General features: G+C 47.9%; 1 protein-coding gene and 1 long non-coding RNA gene across 3 annotated transcripts in view; one reads left to right on the forward strand and one right to left on the reverse strand.

Annotated features, from left to right (window-relative positions):
* Positions 1-14542, forward strand: part of RGSL1 (regulator of G protein signaling like 1) — a 155740-nt gene that overhangs the window by 62155 nt on the left and 79043 nt on the right. The gene's annotated exons all lie outside the window — the stretch shown is intronic.
* Positions 292-9718, reverse strand: LOC143836736 (uncharacterized). Its single transcript, XR_013230695.1, has 3 exons — positions 9512-9718; positions 731-905; positions 292-380 (listed from the first exon to the last, which is right to left on the reverse strand). It is a non-coding gene; the product is annotated as an uncharacterized LOC143836736 (long non-coding RNA).

Genomic DNA, 14542 nt, shown 5'->3' on the forward strand with positions numbered 1-14542 from the left:
TAGCAGTTAAGAGTGGTGGCCTCTAATCTGGAGAACTAGGTTTGATTCCCCAGTTTTCGTCCACATGCAGCCAGTTGGGTGACCTTGGGCCAGTCACGGTCCTCTTAGAGCTCTCTCAGCCTCCCCTACCTCATAAAGTGCCTGTTGTGGGGAGAAGAAGGGAAGGCGATTATTAGCCGCTTGGAGACTCCTTTGGGTAATAAAAAGTGTGGAACAAGAAACACAGCTCTTCTTCTCTCTGAATCTAACTGCCCTACGAGGCAGGTCACTCTTCCCGTTTTAACTGACCTCCTGCTTTTTTGAGACAAACACAACGCTGTGGGCGAATTCAGTTGGACATCTTGTCTGTTGGGGTTCAAGCATGTTTTTCATCTTGTTGTCTGTGGAGTGAGCCATGAAAATCTTTGTTTTAAGGTAACCCTGAAGCTGGCCACACCTCCCTGCCACACTCCTGGTAGTGACACGTCATCTCCAACCACAAGGACCCCCCCCCCCCAACCAAGAGGATTCACTCAGCTGGAGAGCGATGACCTGCTCTACCCACCACCAGGACTGAAATACCAGGTGAGTGGTGGACGGGAGCTAGACACTGGTCCCCAGCCATCCCCAAAGCAGCCCAGCGGCCTTTATTGCAGAACCCAAGACAGGGTAAGCCCCCCCCCCCATTCTTTTCCAACAAACCCACCCATTCACCCAAAGTAAAAAGAAAATGAAACAACCCTCAACCAACCCAATCCCACTGCGCTGGGGTTGTTGTTGTTGTTGTTCTTCTTCTCCTTCTCCTTCTCCTTCTCCTTCTCCTTCTCCTCCTTCTCCTTCTCCTTCTCCTTCTCCTTCTCCTTCTCCTTCTCCTTCTCCTTCTCCTCCTCCTTGCTTTGGAAGGACAGGCAGTAGCTAGATGCATTCTGCAAGAAATATAAATGCCAGTCCTGTTTTTGAAGTTGGGCTCAAAATTAGCTAGCCCTGACCAGGATAGCCCAGGCTAACCAAATGTTGGCAGATTTTGGAAGCTAAGCAGGTATTTGGACGGGTGACTTCTAGCTAGTATTTGGACGGGTGACTTCTAAGGAATACCAGGGCCATGACAAGGGTGGCAGCCAGTAGCAAAGGACCTATGAAATCTCCTGTCTTGAAAACCCCACGGGGTGGCCGTAGGTCAGCTGATGGATAATGCACTTTCAAGGCACTTCAGAAGTAGATTTCCCTGTTTCACATGGGATGAACCAGCTCCAAAAGCACACTCCAGTGCGTGCAGAATGCTTGGTGGCTCTTTCCACTGCCAAAATAAGCTAGCGAGGGCTCTGTTAACGCACACTTGCAAGAGCTTTGTTTCCATCGCAGGATGATCTCTCCCACCTCCCTGGTTTCTGCATAGTTCACCCATGTTTCTGGGAAAGCTGCTAAACCCTTTCTTCCACACCGAAATAATCTCATTGGCAACAAAGGGATTTTTTTTGGATTGCCAAGACCTAACAAGAGGATTTTCAAGAGGATGTCAGTGTGCCACTACTGAATTCCCTCCCACGCCTCCCTGTTTACACTTGGTATCAAGCCTCACATGATGTGGGTTATTAGATGGCCATGTATCTCCGGGTTACTTCTGGCCGATCAGGTTTGTCAGAGTCAATATTGGTGCAGCATACATGGCTAATGCAGCCTACTCATGGCAGGAAGGGAGTAACAATGGCCTAGCGTGGGCATGGGGTTATCGTGCGACACTTTTAAAGGAGACTCCACGACGCATGGGTCAACATTTGTAAAGCCAAAAAGGCAGGACTTAATTGAATGAAAAGCCCAGGCTTGGATTTGTGTTTTCTTTTCAGAGGCTCAGACTCCGAACACGTGAATCAGGAGACAAAAAGCAACGGGTAGCATTGCTAGGCTCCAGGAGAGGCCCAGAGGCCACCTGGATCTGCAGCCAATCTCCAGGCAACAGAGGGCAGTTCCGATAGGGATTATTTATTTATTATGATTCATTAGTCATATGACATGTGTGCTGTGTAGCCAAGAGGTCTTCAGGTTGTCTGGCAGCCAGGCAAGGGACTTCTGGAGGTGGTTTGCCATGGCCTGTCCCCGTGTCACGACCTTGGTGTTTCTTGGAGATCGCTGTCCCTAGTGCTAGCCAGGGCCGACCCTGCTTAGCTTCCAAGATCTGAGGAGATCAGGCCAGCCTGTGCCATCTAGGTCAGGACTGGGTGGCGAGTGAGAGAAAATTGATAGCTAGCTTATTTTTGGTTTGTTTGTTTATTATATTTATATACCGCCCTCCCCGAAGGTTCAGGGTGGTTTACATCAAACAGGAACAATACAAATAACTCAGTTTATAATAATACAATAGTAACAATAACAACATTATGAACAATAGAACAGAAGGAGGAGGAGGAGGAAGAGGGGGGGTTGGTCCTTATACGCCGCGTTTCTCTACCTGAAGGAGGCTCAAAGCGGCTTACATTTGCCTTCCCTTTCCTCTCCCCACAACAGACACCCTGTGAGGTGGGTGAGGCTGAGAGAGCCCTGATATTACTTCTCAGTCAGAACAACTTTATCAGCGCTGTGACGAGCCCAAGGTTACCCAGCCGGCTGCATGTGGGGGAAACCGGAATCAAACCTGGCTCTCCAGATTAGAAGTCTGCACTCCTAACCACTACACCAAGCTGGCTGTCTTGGGGTTCCCTGCTGGAAGTGTTACGTGCATGCACTTCCATATAAAAAACAATTATATATATTTTCATGTGTACGTATGTACCTTTACTCCTTCACTATGGACTAATTGCCATCCTGATACTCACTGGGAAAAAACAAAGCCCAAAGGAAGACATCAATCCTATTTATTTACTGGATGGTGCATGTGTTATGTAGCTAGGAGGTCCTAAGATTGTCTGGCAGGCAGGCAAGTGATGTTTGGAGGTGGTTTGCTATTGCCTGCCCCAGCATCAGAACCCTTGTATTCCTTAGAGCAGGGGTAGTCAACCTGTGGTCCTCCAGATGTCCACGGACTACAATTCCCATGAGCCCCTGCCAGCGAATGCTGGCAGGGGCTCATGGGAATTGTAGTCCATGGACATCTGGAGGACCACAGATTGACTACCCCTGCCTTGGAGGTCTCCCATCCAAGTGCTAGGCAGGGCTGACCCCATTTAGCTTCTGAAATCTGAAGGATTGGGCTTGCCTGGGCTTTCCAGTTCTCCCCTGGTGAAAATGGCTGCTTTGGAATATTTGACGTTATTGAAATATACAACATTATTTATTATTTTTAAAAGAAGAAGGTTGGTTTTTATAGCCCGCTTTTCTCTGCCCAAAGGAGTCTCAAACCGGCTTACAATCACCTTCTGTTCTTCTCCCCGCCACAGACACCCTGTGAGGGGAGGTGAGGCTGAGTGAGAGGACTGGGACTGGCCCAAAGCCACCCAGCAGGCCTCATGAGACTTAAAGCGCATTCACCTTCCCTTCCTCTCCCCACCACAGACACCCTGTGAGGGAGGTGAGGCTGAGAGTGCTCTGAGAGGACTATCACTGGCAGAAGGTCACCCAGCAGGCCTCATGAGTATTAAACCATCTTACAGTCGCCTCCCTTTCCTCTCCCCGCAACAGACCCCCTATGAGATTCCAGTCTAGGAGATTATTATCTCTGGAGAAAATGGATGCCTCGGAGGGAGGACTGCATGACATTGTGCCCCACTCAGGTAGCTCTCCTCCTCAGGTGCCGTCCCCAAATCTCCAAAGGTTCCTCACCTGGAATCTGGAAGACCTAACCACCCGTCCTCCCTGGAGCCCTAGGAAGTTAGCCACCCTAGGGAGAACCCCGGGCTCAGATGAGGCCTTGGGAAACGTCAGCATATTCTCTGGGGATGAGTCAGGCAATAAGTGATACTTTTGCCTTGTAAAAAACAGCAAGGGCTCTCAGGAGTGCAGTGTGGAAGAAGTTCAGCTATTACTAAGCACGAGGCCAGCCAGGGAGAAAAAAAAAACACGCATCATCTTGAGCTGATCAGCTGAGCGCCTGTGCACAACTCAGCACAACAGAAACAAGTCAGAGGGTAGTTACGCTGGGAGAGGTTGCTTTCCACCGGCTCCCACCACAGACATTAATCATTCACTGCTGTGTAAGGAGATGGGGAAACACACGCTTAGGCCTTTAGTTGCCAAGTTACTAAGCAAGCACTTCCTTTTTTCTTTGTGGCTCGGGGTCACTCCGGGCCATCTTCCCAGACCTTGTGAGGAGAAGACAATCCCAACCACCTTCAAGAAGCGTCTGTCTGTGCATTAGAGCAGCTGTCCCCAACCCCCGGTCCGGCGACTGGTACCGTGAGCCACATGTTTAACTGTTTCATCCTCATTCAGGAGGCAAGGGTGTTATAAGGGTATTCGGTATAAGGGGGATGTTATAAGGGTATTTGTTCCTTTTACTTCATCCCAATTCTATCCAGTTTTCCAGGTAGATCTGACTAGTTTTATGTGTCTCGTCTCCTTTCAGTCCTTTCTGACTAGAATAATAGAATCATAGAGTTGGAAGGGATAGAGATGAAGGGATCATCTAGTCCAACCCCCTGCACCATGCAGTCTAACCCTATCGCTCATCCACTGTAACCTGCCACCTCCTTGAGCCTTCGCAGAATCAGCCTCTCCATCAGATGGCTATCCAGCCTCTGTTTAAAAATCTCCAAAGATGGAGAACCCATTACCTCCCGAGGAAGCCTGTTCCACTGAGAAACCGCTCTGACTGTCAGGAACTTCTTCCAGATGTTTAGACGGAATTTCATTTGAATTAATTTCATCCCATTGGTTCTGGTCCATCCCTCCGGGGCAAGAGAGAACAACTCTGCTTTTGACGTGTGAAAGCAGCAAGGACTTGCTGGGGTGTGGTGTGGAAGAAGTTTTATGTGTCTCTTCTCCTTTCAGATCATTCTAATTAAACCATCTTTGAGGTGGCTAAATTGTGTGGTTTGGCTTGCTTAATAAGGAAGCAATGGTCAGATATTTCTATGAATTATGCACTTGTGGAAATCAGTTTGAAATGAGGCTATAGATTTTATTTTTGGGGCGTTCACCATAGGTACATATTTCCTTTTATGTGGCACTGATTATCTTATGGGCAGCTGATCCATGATAGTACTGAAATTAAGGAAATGCTACGCACGGCAACATGTTTGCCTCTTCTTCCTGGCATGGTAAGAATGCATCTTGGCCCCAGAGAGCCACTGAAATCACAAAATGTGGAGTGAGAGGTCTCACAAGAGAAAGAGGCCTAATCTAAAGAATACTTCCCTATCACAAATAGCCAGCTTGCCTGGTATCCTGCATGTGGGAGTATGAGGGCACTGTATCTACCTTCAGAGGCACGTGTCTCTATGGAAGGCCTTGGGGAGAGAGAAGGAGTGTGGGCAGCATGCACAGGCATGCGCACAGGCGTACAACAGTCTGGAGGCATCATGGAGGCGGCCAGCGCCATAGCTCCATCACCTCTGGCCGCCGCCCCCCCCCACCGGCCACCACCACCTGCTACCCCCACTGCCACCATAGCAGCCACCAACCTGGTGACCCTGCAGAAGGGGCCGGGCGACCCCAATTGGGGTTGCGTCCCCAAGTTGAGAACCACTGACGTAGAGAGATGTGGCGCTCACCAATTTCCAGGCATGCCGTCACTCACTCCCGCAACAGTCTTAATAACAAATAAATACTAATCAAAGGTATTGCATGGCCTCTCTTTTTGGGTTTAGCTGTGGCCCAACGCAGCTACCTACCTTTTCATGAGCTGCTATGCTCCTAGAAGCCAGCAAAGCAGATGATCCCTTCTCATATAACTACAGTGATATGAGTGGAGTTTCTTTGTGGCACAACCCTGCAGGGCTGTATGCTGCTTGAAGTGAGGGAAGTGACCGCTGGGGCCTTCCCTACCAGCTGGTGCTCTGTTTTCTAGCAAGGTGCCTATTGAATTACTCATGCAATCAGGCCCACCCCCATGACTCCTTCATGCACATGTTCTCCCTTGTGGGCTAGGGTGGGTGGGTCATGCCACAATAAGTTTGCCCGGCACTGCAGAGAGCAGGGTTTGGGGAGGGCAAGGACTTCAGTGGGCTGTAATGCCATACTGCCCACCTTCTAAGCAGCCATTTTAGGAATTGATCTCTGTCGCCTGGTAATGAGCTGTAATTTCAGGAGATCCCCAGGTCCCACCTGATGGCTGCTGTACCACTAGGTCAGCCTTTCTCAACTTCTTTACCATTGAGACACCCCTGAAACATCTTCCAGGTTTCAAGAAACCCCAGAAGTGGTGCAATTGCGCAGAATATGGTTGGGAAGCATACACCCACCTGGGCCCCCTCCCCTTCTCATCCCCTCCAGGTCCATCATTGGCCATTTGGAGAGGGGGAAGCAAGCCAACATGACCACATATGATCATATCACCTGATAAAATTTTAACAATTTTATTTTTAATTAAAAATTAACCCCCACCCATTTGGGAAGCCCTTCCAGAGCCACCAAGAAAGCTTTCCCTAGGTGCTCACCCAGTGGCTGGCCGGCCTAAATGAGAGGCAATGAATGAACTCTGCCAGAAAGCACAAGAGTATGGACGCTTGGTTTACAGCCATTTTGTTGTCCCTTGCTGCTTGTGATCTGATTTTGATGGCAGGCAGAGATTAGTCCCAATCAGAAAAAAGAATGTTGTTCGTTTTGCCAGTCCTGCTACTGCCACAGTCCCAAATTCCGAGTTGGCATCGTCCCTGGTCAAGATGGAGGTTATATAACAGGGCTTATGAAAGCAGAATTACCCGGCTGTGCCGTGCTGGTTAGGTTAGCATGAATAGAGCAAACATACTAATGCTTCATCTCTTTTTCTGAACTCTGTCCTAATTAGAGTTGTTTGTTCAGGAGCATGGAGAATTTTAGGAGGGGGTGGGGAGAGGTTTTGGCCGAACGGCACGAGGGTTTTTGTAGGATAGCAAACATGGATGCCTGTTGTTCACTCAATTAAGAACGTGAGTATGCATTGAGGGGGGGGGGTAGTCAGTGACGAGTGTTGAAGGGAGGAAACATATTGTTTTTAGTACTTAAATCAGCCTTCCTCAACATTTTTACTTTTGAGAAACCCCTGAAACATTCTTCAGGCTTTGAAAAAACCCAGAAGTGGCGCAATTGTGGAGACTACGGTTGGGAAGCAGAGCTGTGCACGCGCCTACTCAAGGCCCCTCCCCTTCCCACCTCCTCCAGGCTCATCATTGGCCATTTTGGAAGAGGGTGGGCAGGCTGACATGACCATATATGGTCCTGTCACCTGACACATGTTGAAATAAAGAATTAATTAACTCCCACCCATTTGGGAATCCCTTCCAGGGCCACCAAGAAACCCCGGGGCTTCACGAAACCCTAGTTGAGAAAGCCTGACTTAAATTAAGAGCTATGTGAGGCTCTCTCCCTTTATTTCCCCCTTTCTTTTGCACTTCTCCTGGAAGAGGAACTCAAACTACCTGAACTTCACGGACAGCACTCTTCATAGGGCAAAACATCACGTGTGCTGCATTATAAAGATTTTGATCACACAGATAATTGAGTTGTTTTTTTTTTTTAAGTTATTCGTTTATTGATAATTACATTTACATTACACACCAGGAACCTGGGTGTGATTCTCGATGCCTCCATGGAGGCTCAGGTCATGAGAGTAGCATGGCTGGCATTCTACCACCTTTGCCAAGCCAAACTACTTGTGCTCTACTTGGCCCCAGAACACCTAGCCACAGTGTTCCACATGAAGGTCACCTCTAGACGGGACTTCTGCAGTTCGTTCTACATAGGCCTGCCCTTAACCTTGATATGGAAACTACAGGGGGTTCAGAATGCAGCGGACAGGGTCCTTACAGCTACACCATAGAGGTCCCTCTTCCGGCCCATTCTACAACAACTGTGCTGGCTTCCAGTCCAATTCCAGATCAGGCGAAAGGTTCTGGAAATCACCTTTAAGGTCTGGACCCAGTGTACTTGAAGTGTACCGCCTTTCTGCCTACACCCCTCAAAGAGCCTTATGCTCCACTACCTCCAACTGGCTGGTGATCCCTGGCCCCAAGGAAGCTCGCTCGACCTCAACCAGGGCCAGAGCTTTCTCCCTCCTGGCCCCCACCTGGTGGAACGAGCTCCCAGTGGAGATCAGGGCCCTGAGGGAACTTGAACAATTACGCAGGGCCTGCAAAAGGGAGCTCCTCCGCCAGGCATTTGGTTGAGGTCGACCAGAACCAATCACCTTCCATTGGCCCCCCGAGCTTCCCTCCCAGGAAAACCACCACTGATTAGTCCAACCCATGCAGCTGTCAGTATGCTGTCATTCGAATTACTGTTCTCACCATTGTGCTACCGTTCTATCATATTGTTCTGTTGTTATTACTATACTGTTACCATTTATAACTACTGAGTTATCTGTACTGTTCCCTGTTCCACTAAGTTTTATGTAAATAGATAATAAATAAATAAATATCCCACCATTCCCACATAGTGGCTCGTGGCAAGTAACAATAATCTTCATAAAACCCCAGCAACCATAAAATCCCTATTAAAGGTAAAGGTATCCCCTGTGCAAGCACTGAGTCATGTCTGACCCTTGGGGTGACTCCCTCTAGCATTTTCATGGCAGACTCAATACGGGGTGGTTTGCCAGTGCCTTCCCCAGTCATTACCGTTTACCCCCCAGCAAGCTGGGTACTCATTTTACTGACCTCGGAAGGATGGAAGGCTGAGTCAACCTTGAGCCGGCTGCTGGGATTGAACTCCCAGCCTCATGGGCGGAGCTTTCATACTGCATGTCTACTGCCTTACCAGTCTGCGCCACAAGAGGCTCTTGAAAATCCCTATTAAAACCCATCCTCAATGGCGATGTAACCCCAACCCCTACTTGCTCATTGACTACAAGAACAGCCTCTAGGAGAGCACACCTTGGTGGCCGATGACCTGGCTAGCACAGGGAGGGGCCCAGATCTTACCTGCCCTGGCCTCAACCAAGGACCTGGCAGAAGAGCTCTATCTTGCAGGCCCAGTAGAACTGGGAAAGCTGCGTCAGGGCCCTCAGTTCTCCTGGGAGCTCATACCACCATGTTGGGGCCAGGACCAAAAAGGCCTTAGCCCTGGTCAAAGCCAGGAGAACCTCCCTTGGGCTGGGGACTTCCTATAGATTAGCACCTACAGAGCGAACGTTCCTGCAGGGGGCATAAGGAGACAGGCAGATATGCAGGGCCCAGACCGCAAATGGCCTTAAAGGCCCTCCCTATGAAGGACCTGTTTGTGCATTTGGAAATTACCATCGCTGATGGAGAACATTTCGAAACACAGCATCTACTGGTGGCTTGCCTGCTATTGTACCGGCGTACCTGTAGTTATGTTGAAATACATAGTATTGATTGTCAAACAGATACCACTGTTTGGAAATACATGTTTCTACAAATCATTGAAGCAAGCATAAAAGTTGTAACATTGCGTTAAGAAGTCTATGCACAGGAGCTGCATTCTGCTTGTAATTCACTCTACTCACCGAACGATTGGCAATTCTAGGCTGACGGGTTAAATAAAAACGGATTTGAGGGCAGGCAACCAAGGTCCTTGGGAACAAAGGTGCTTAGTTAGCTGTTTCCTAGGGCGAAGCCATTGTAGGTATGTAGCTGGAAGAAAATATAAAAAGCTAGATTAGTTGCCTTTATGTAAGAGTTGCACAATGTTTAAGTGCCTTGTTCTCAGAATCTAGTACCCTGGACGTAGGATTTATCTAATTTGCCGCAATAAATATTACACCAGCTTCACCCTAAGTAAGTTATTAGCGAGTGGAAAACTGTTTTATTTTTCTGGCAGAAGCTTAACCCCTCTGGTTATATTTGAACATGGAGGGAAAAGCTGGAGGAATGTGAGACTCCAGAGAGGGTCCCGGAACATCCACCCTGCAAATTAAATCCCGTTTTTGTTTTAATGCTTCCAAGGCGAAACTGTATTTTCAGTTGTACAAATAGAAGCCTTTTACTTTTTCTACTGCTGCCTTCTGTGCCTCTTTCACTTAAAACAGCCTTGCTCAACTTTTTTACCCTTGAGAAACCCCTAGTACATTCTTTAGGCTTCGAAGAACTGCAGAAGTGGTGTGATCATGCAGAATATATTTTGGAAGTAGAGCTGTGTATATGCCCGCCTGAGGACCCTCCCCTCCCCTCCCCTTCCCTTCCCACTCCCTCCACGCCCATCATTGGCCATTTGGGGAGGGGGGAGCAGGTTGACACGACTATATATGGATACAATACCTGATAAATGTTTAGCAAATTTTTAAAAAATACATGAAAAAGTTAATTAACTCCCACCCATTTGGGAAACCCAGGCCCCTCAAGAAACCCCAGGATTTCACAAAACACTGGTTGAGAAAGCCTGACTTAAAAAAAATGTGTATTTTATATTTGGGGACCCCAAAGGCAGCTTTCAATCTGTATTCCAACTTATGGTTTTCCTTCATTCTAAAAAACAATCTGGATCTGGGTCAAATAAGCAGCCAGAAGGTTGAAGTGGACTTCAGGATGGGTGGTAGGCCATAACAGGAGTACGTTGCTGTGCTGGTTCTTTAGCATTGTTAGTCGCTTTCTGTAACAAACTGCCGAAGCAGTTGTTACATAAAGCGACTAACAATGCTAAAGAACCAGCACAGCAAGTTGTGAACAACTGTACCAAAGCAGTTGTTCAAGATCCTCATAGTTTCAGAGAGTCACTGTGTTGGTCTGCAGTAGAATAACTAGATTAGGCTTTCTCAATCAGGGTTTTGTGAAATCCTGGGGTTTCTTGACAGCCTTGTCGGGGTTTCCCAAATGGGTGGGAGATATTTAAAAGTTGAATGATATGACTATATATGGTCATGTCTGCCCCCCCTCCCACAATGGACAATGATGGGCCTGGAGGGGGTGGGAGGGGGGGCCCTGGGTGGGCGTGTCCACATCTATCCTTCCCAACCATATTCTGCATGATCGCGCCACTTCTTGAAGCCTGAAGGATGTTTCAGGGGTTTCACAATGGTAAAAAAAGTTGCTCGACTAGACCCAAGCTTAGGGACCAACAAGATTTTCAGAGTGTGAGCTGTTAGGAGTCAAAGATGCTGGAAGTCTAGGATTTATCTCTTAGCTCCAGAGGGGGACTATAGAGAGTCAGAGATAGGCCAGAACCCTGAACATCCTTCCCTTCTACTGCTCTGATGCTATCCCTTCGAAGTGACGATTACTACTCTTAGACCGTTTACGCACTGGGAACTTCACTGCCCCAGCTCCTGTGCAGGAGCACAAATTGGGGGCAGATGAGGTGTGCCAGGCCAAATGCTCCCCCATGTGGGTGCAGGAAGAGGTGGGGCAACCTCCCATGACTAAAACTCCAGCCTGCAGCCCAACATGAAACCTCCAGTGCATAAACGGTCTTAGGGAAACCTCCTTCCTTCTGGCTTGACGCCTCCTCTCCACACTGTGCCACTCTTTTCTTTCCATCTTGGCATCATGAGGGCAGGACACGCCTCCTGCATGTCTATCATCCTAGCTAGTTCGTCTAGATTAGCATCCTGTCTCCATCCCATCCTGTCTAGGATGGAGTTCCTTACAATAAAGGACTCCTATTAGGTTTGCAAAGAGAAAGAGGCTCCGTCTGTTACTTTGTTCCTTGTCAGCACCCACAAACCAGATAGACTCTGCTGTGGTATGTGCCTCGAGTACACTGCTAGAGGAAGAAGAGTTATTTTTTATACTCCACTTATAACAGCTTGTAGGACTCTCAAAAGCGGCTTATGATTGCCTTCCCTCTCAAAAAGAAATGTTGCTGGATGTTTTTCTGTGGAAATTAACACCAGATTACATTAAATAATAGGGTTGCCAGCTCTGGGCTGGGAAAGACCTGGAGATTTTGGGGGTGGAGCCAGGAATGGGCAGGATTTGGGGCAGGGGGGAGACCTCAGTGGTATATAATGCTATGGAGTCCACCCCTCCCACTCTAAAGCAGCCATTTTCACAAGGGAACTGATCTCAGTCTGGAGATGAGCTCTAATTCCAGGGGATCCCCAGGTCCCACCTGGGACTGGCAACCCTATTAAATAACCCTAGTTTTAAGAAAGCAGAAACTGTAATGGTGTGTTCTTCAGACTGCAGTCTTGGGGCAGACTGCAGTAGCAGAATAAATGAATACGGCATTCAGTGGGCAAAGCTTAGGTGCTCCTTCGCCAGTAACGGGTGCAGTTTGTGTACTAAGGCAATGGTGTGTCATGTTGTGCGATTGAGTCATGTCAAGAAGCATCCATAGTTGGCTGTGTGTATTTTTCCCGCCAGAGCATATGGGCTCTGGAATCTCTCTCTTTAAAAAAAGAATTTTTTTTCTATAGAAAATTTTAAAACAATAAGATAAAAGTTCAGAAAAGAGAGAACCGATAAAAAAGATGAAAAATTTAAAAATAAAACGAAGAGATAACAAACTTTTGATTTTCTCAGTGGCAGAAAACTACACAGTTACCCACTAGTCCAAAGGAATAAACTCGTAACAGGATTAGTTATTCTAAAATTATTGCAGTTACAACAGAAAATCTTTCTTTTTTAAATCTCTAAAAACCTATTGTAATCAAATCCAATCTAAGAAAATATTTTCTTTTCTTCCCCAATGGCCTTCAAAACACAAATCAGCAAATCCTTTTCTTCCTTTTCATGCAAAAAGTCAACAAAGGGATGGCAGTTGGCTCTGAATGAAGCGGCTATCTTTGGGTTCTGAAATCTCTTCACTGTTCTGGGTTGGGATCCACTCCTCTGACCTGGAATCCTACTCCCCTCCCCCCGGGTGCTGCGGTTCCAATCCAGATTGGCCTCCCGCACATCTGGGAATGCCTGATTGGCAGGACCCAGGGGGGGATGGAAGGAAGAGAGTGAGTTGAGACTTGGTGTAAAGGAACAGCTTAACCCAGTAGGGCAGGGGTAGTCAACCTGTGGTCCTCCAGATGTTCATGGACTACAATTCCCATGAGCCCCTGCCAGCTGCTCATGGGAATTGTAGTCCATGAACATCTGGAGGACCACAGGTTGACTACCCCTGCAGTAGGGCACTGGGGAAGAGGAGGCGGAAAGGGGACATGATTACCCTCTTGAAGTATTTGAATGGTGGTCACTTGGTGGAAGATAGGGAGCGGTTCCTGTTGGCAGTAATGGGTTTAAACTATGGATAGATACCATAGGGGATGGGGAATTCAGGCTAGATACCATAGGGGAGGGGGAATTCACAATAGTTCAGTGGTAAAGAGGTGGTGAGCTCCTCCTCACTGGAAGTCTTTAAGCAGCAGCTGGAGAGAGATCCTTATCCTGGATGCTTGAGGGTGATCCTGCATTGAGCAGGGGGTGGGACTAGATGGCCTGTGTGTCCCCTTCCCGCTCTAGGATTCTAGGAGTCTAGTTCAGCAGTTGGATTGTCTGCCTAAGGAGGTGGCGAGCTCCCCTTCACTGGCAGTCTTCAAGCAGCAGCTGGATAAATCCTTACCCTGGATGCTTGAGGCTGATCCTGAAGTGAACAGGGGGTTGGACTAGATGGCCTGTATGGCTCCTTCCCACTCTATATAGGACTATTTCAGCAGTGATATCGGCTGCCTCAGGAGGTGGGGAGCTCCCCCTCATTGACAGTCTTCAAGCAGCAGCTGGAGAGATCCTTATCCTGGATGCTTGAGGCTGATCCTGCATTGAACAGGGGGTGGGACTAGATGGCCTGTGTGGCCACTTCCAGCTCTATGATTCTCTGACATTATGGGTAGTTTTTTTTTTTTTTTTAACAAAGAGGAATGTAATGAATGCCCAGTGACTTCGATTTCTCCAAGGAGAGATGGCTTTAGGGTTTGACGTGTGACTTGGATTCCCCTTCCCTTTTGTTTTCACATTGACCCAGGAAATCTGATCTGATGTGTTTACTGGGGGTGGCTGGCCCTCCTCCCAGTAGAAGAATGTTTGCAGCGTGTTGAGCTGTGGTAGGTGCACACTGTAAACTTGGTGGTCCAAAGGTATGGCCAGACCCCATCGGTGCAACATGTATGCATGAAGATGAGCTAAATGAATCTGGCTTGTCTTAGTGTTTCCTTAGGCTTGGGGGGATTTTTAAAAGATAAAATCTGCAAAGACCTTAGCTCATGAACCCCTGCCAGCATGGATCATGGTAATTGTAGTCCAGGGCCCCTTGGAAAGTCAGTTTGGCCACCCCTGCCATAGGTAGGTGGTGCAGAGATGAGTGGTTATGTCTTTTTAAGTAGAATTAGTCATTTGAGAAAAGCAATTGGGGGGGGGAGGAATGGGGGTCTTTAACCCTTTCCTCTCATGTCATTTACCTGAATTGCCAATGAGCTCTCTGTGGGGGTAGGGGAATAACATCCCCGCTCATACAAGAGTTGTAGCTTTAAGGAAATGACACTACCCTTCCCCCAGTGCGATTTGATGCCATTTTTCAAGCAGCCGGGGGTGGGGAACGCTGACTAGAGAAAAACTCTCTCTCCCACACGCAAATGAGTTTCTAATGGATTTTCCAGTATTTATTTACTTCACTG

This window comes from Paroedura picta, chromosome 4 (assembly GCF_049243985.1).
Source record: "Paroedura picta isolate Pp20150507F chromosome 4, Ppicta_v3.0, whole genome shotgun sequence".
Taxonomy (NCBI): Eukaryota; Metazoa; Chordata; class Lepidosauria; order Squamata; family Gekkonidae; genus Paroedura; species Paroedura picta.